General features: G+C 60.9%; 1 long non-coding RNA gene across 1 annotated transcript; it reads left to right on the plus strand.

The window, feature by feature from the left end:
* The first annotated feature begins 316 nt into the window (after positions 1 to 316).
* LOC129392024 (uncharacterized) lies at positions 317 to 2,422 on the plus strand. The gene is made up of 3 exons (XR_008616972.1): positions 317 to 425; positions 1,411 to 1,494; positions 2,127 to 2,422. It is a non-coding gene; the product is annotated as an uncharacterized lncRNA (long non-coding RNA).
* Positions 2,423 to 4,488: the final 2,066 nt, after the last annotated feature.

Here is a 4,488-nt window from a genome sequence, read left to right on the forward strand (position 1 = left end):
CACCTGGGATCCAGTTCCAGCTGTATCCCTAACTCGATTCATGATGCTGGACAGGTGCCCTCCTCCGTCCTCCCCACCAAATCTGTAAAGCAAGGAGCTCCCCAAGTCCACCGTAGCCCAAACACTCTATAATGCAGCTGTCAGTTATGGGGGTTTTTAGAGCAGGAGAATCTTGCATCAGGTCTTCTGGACTTTGCCTCTCCTGCCCCAATAACAAGGTGAAGCAAAGTCTGGATGTGGACATGGATGGAGGGAGGGCTCTGCAGACACTATTTTATCTCCCAGTAACCCCCCAGGAGGTATTGTTTTGCAGATGAGAAAACACACTCAGAAACATGAAGTCGGCGGTGCCTCCGGGATCTGACCCCCGACCTGGGAGAAGGAGAGGAAGGTGGCGCAAGCCACAGGTCTGGGGCCACAGGGAGGTTTGTTCTGGCTGGGAAGGTTGGTCTGGGCCACAGCTTTTCCTGTCACCTCTCTCTCCTGCCTGCCCAAGCCCCGCCCCTTAGGGGTCCTGCCCCTGAAACAGACCAGAGGAAAGGGTCACAGTCCCCAGGTGAGGAACAGAGGTCCCAGAGGCCCCGGAGATGAGTACGCTCTGAATGGCATGTCTTTAGAGGGTGAAAACACCCTAGTGGGTGTGGGTGGATTTGAGTTTAGAGGATGTGGGGTGGTCTAGGGAAAGCGTCTTGGAAGAAGTTAATTTTGACTTGATTCGGAGCAAGATGAGTCAATTTCATCTTCAGAGACATTGGGGTGTTGAGTATGGATGGAGGTCTTATCCTCTGCTGCCCGCCCTGCGGGCTGTCTGGGACCCAGATTCCACTCTCAACGCTCAGGGCTCTCCGAGAAGCGGAATATGGATTCATTCATTTGATGAGTATTTCGTGAGGATCTCCCACGGGGCAGGGCCCGTCCTAGGACACGAGGCCGAAAGAGACAAAGTTCCTGCCTCTATCCAGCTCACCTCCGAGAGGTGGGGGAGGCGGGGACGGCTGGTCCAGGCAGGAGCACGGGCTCAGGTGGAGGCTGAGAGGGTGCCTCTGGGGCTCCTGCTGCTTCTAAGGGTTGAAGCTACTCCTTGCTGTTTCCAGCTCCTCAGGTGAGGGGGCCACCTCCTCCTGAACCCCAAACGGAGCTGGAAGCGGTAGCTTCCTGGGTGGACCCCTGAGCTGGAAGGCACGGCCCCACCTTGCGCAGCCCAGTCCTTCCTCACCTGCCCCCTCCCTGTCCCGGGCAGCTTTGGGCTTCCTGCTCCCGGCTGCCTGGTCTCTTCCAGCTGAGTCCCCGGTCAGCTAGTGGGAGCCCCGGGGGCAGCCCAACTCAGGAGCTGTAGCGCCTTCCCTGGGGGACCCCGCTGCCCCTTCCCCGCCTCTCAGTAGCCTCCCTTCTCATTCTGTTTCCTGCCAGCCCTGCCTGACTCGCCTGGCGCCGATGCCTCCCCCGGGCCTTTGCACGTACGTTCCTCTGCGTGCGGCTCACTCAGGCTGTCACGTAAGTCTGTCCCGAGTGCTAAACGGCTACACGGCAGGCCAGTCCCCGGACAAAACTGTGATGGATGGCCGGGTCCGCTCTCACTCACCCTCCGAGCGGTGGTCAGGGAGGGGTGAGAGAGGGGCGCGCAGGCCACCCATCTCAGCAGTGGGGGAAGGTGCCACAGGCAGAGAGAACCATGGGGTAAAGGCCCTGAGCCTGGCGCGTCCTCGGGGCCCACAGACCGGCGTGGCCTCGGCGTGGGGAGGAGAAGGTGCGCGCACGCGGACACAGGCGGGCAGGGTGCGCTGTCCTGCGCGGCTCTGGGTGATGACGGCAATGTTCTGTGTCTGTGCTGATCGAACCAGTTACAGCTAAATGAAGTAAGCGGTGGGGGGCAGGATAAACTAGGAGTGTGGGATTAGCAGGTACAAACCACTACACATAAAATAGATAAACAATGAGGACCTACTGTCTAGCACAGGGAACGCTACTCACTATCTTGTGATAACCTATAAGGAAAAACAATCTGAAGAAGAATATATATATGTATAACTGAATCACTTTGCTGAACACCTGAAACACATTATAAATGAACTATACTTCCATTAAAATTTTTTTTTAAATAAATTAAAAAAAATTCACCTTCTCAGACACACCAGCCACATTTCAAATGCTTCCATGTGTGAATCCAGTGGCCACCAGCACAGGATCGTGCCGGACCCTCTAGACCTCTGCCCGGGGTTTGAATCTTATTCTAAGAGGATTGAGAGGCCACTGAGAGGCCTGAAACGAGGGGGACAAGACCCTCCACCCCTGCCTCCCGCCACCTGTCAGCTCGTCAATCCTGTTTATCCCTGCCGAGGAATTCCCCAACAACGAATGAATTCAGTGCCCTCGCCTGGGACGCTTTGTAGCAGGTGCCTACCTGTGTTACAGTCCCCTTCACCTTCTTAGCCTGTCGCAGGGGCTGTGTGCTATTCGTTTCTCCTTGCTCACCGTCCACACCGCTGGCACACACCGGGTGCTCAATAAACGCTTATTGTGTTCAACCGGGTCCACCCTCTTTGCTCCAGAGCCAGGCCTCTGGGACGATGGGCGCTGAGTGCAGCCCGGTCGAGCCTTTGCCTTTCTGAACACTGATTCCTCTCACGACCTCTGCCTCACCACCTGCTGTCAGGGATGCCCGGTGGGGGAGGGGGGGTGCACCCGCGGCCCCAGCCCATCCCCCCACGCCTCCAGGGAGCCTGGCCTCGCACTTCCCGAGGGAAACCCACATCAGGAAGTCCGAATGCCCTCCCCGCCTGCCCTGGCCTGGTCATCTTGGGAGAAACCAATCTAGGAGGCCATCTTCCCAGGGATCTGAATGGATGGACTTTGTGCAGACCCCTCGCCGAATCCCGGCCCCTCGCTGCCCTCGGCGGAACAGGGTAGGAATGGACAGACCCTGGACCTGACTCCTGGCGTCACCTCACGCCACCCTAGGCGTGGGTGCCCGCAGCCCTGTCGTCCCCGGTCATTCTCCCCGGAGGGTCCAGAGGGGCCGCAGACAGGCTCCCGGCCCCCACTGGGGGTGTGGAAAACGGAGGGGCTGGGAACGGCAGGGGCCACGCCCCAAGCCCTTCGCAAGGACCTTGATGGGACGATGAGAGCGCGTGACGGGGCCCCCCACGCCCGAGGCTGGGACAAGAGGGGCGCCTGTGCCCGTTCTTTGGCCCCTGCTGTGCTCAGCCCAGATGAGGGGGCAGGGCCGGCAGTGGAGGGAGAACAGGCAGAAGACTGGGTACCGAGGCCCGGAGAACGGGGGGGGGGCCTGGGTGAGTCCCAGGCGGCTGGGCCGGGGGCGCTGAGGGGCAAGGCCAGGGTGTGCGCTCCATCCCCCAAAGCTCAGAACCTTTCAGGGCTGCAGTTCTGGTCTCCCTGGGTGCGGTGGGTGGGGTGGCGGCCGGGGAGGCTGGCAAGGTGATGAGTAACCCAGCCGTGGTCCAGCCCGGCCCAACTGACTGCCGTCAGCACTCGATCTGCTTGGGCCCCGCGCCTCTGCCAGCCCCAAATTCCAGTTCTGTGCACCCCACGCCGGCAAACCCAGCACCCGCCTTTGCAGCTGCCCTGCCCCCTGGCCAGCAGTGATGTTTTGCAAACCTGGGATAGGACTTGGGCTCGGGCGGAACCCCAGCCTCAGGACTGGGGGGCGGGGCCGGGGAGGCACATGGCTGTGCAGGACGGGAAGCCGCTGGAGCGCAGACTCCAGGGCCTTCCCAGGAGGCAGCTGGGAAACAAGAACAGGGGCTTTGGGGGCCGCTGCTAGCTGTGTGACCTTGAACAAGCCACTAGACTGCTCTGTGCCTCAGTTTCCTCCTTTGTAACATGAGGTTAGTCACACCTTCCTCACAGGCTTCTTGTGACCACAAACATGTATAAAATATTGATCAAAAGTCTAGCCTGGTGCCTGGTGTACTGCAGGAGCTTAATGATAATCAGAGCGTCCTTCCCTCCTCCGGCAGCACCTCCTGTCTGGCTGCGCTCCCCTCCAGACCCTCCCTCCCCTGGTCCTGCTACCCCCTCGCCCCGCCTCGCCTCGCCCCGCCCCGCCCCGCCCCGCCCCGCCCCGCCCCGCCTCTCCTCTCCTCTAGCAGTCGTGACTCATCACCGACCTTGGGGACCTCAGAACATCAGAGGTCGAGGGGCTCTCAGAGACCAGCTGGTCAACCCCTTGCTTCTTCGGAAGAGGCCCCTGAGAGCAGAGGGGCCTGGTGATCCAAGGCCTCCCACACCCTGGGGGCCGGGTCGCTGCTCCCCTTGGGGGACAGTGGGGCTGGGTGACAGCCTGAGGGGAGTCTGAGAGCGGGTTCCTGTGCTGGGAGGATCGCGGCATTTGGGAGGTGGAGCCGCAGCCCCAGAACTGCTGTGGGAGGTGCAGGGCTGGCAGGCCTGGGATGTGAGCACACACACACACACACACACACACACACACCACCACCCCACCCCCCCCCCCCCCCCCCCCCGCCCCCGGCG

This window comes from Physeter macrocephalus, chromosome 4 (genome assembly GCF_002837175.3).
Source record: "Physeter macrocephalus isolate SW-GA chromosome 4, ASM283717v5, whole genome shotgun sequence".
In the NCBI taxonomy this organism is placed as follows: domain Eukaryota; kingdom Metazoa; phylum Chordata; class Mammalia; order Artiodactyla; family Physeteridae; genus Physeter; species Physeter macrocephalus.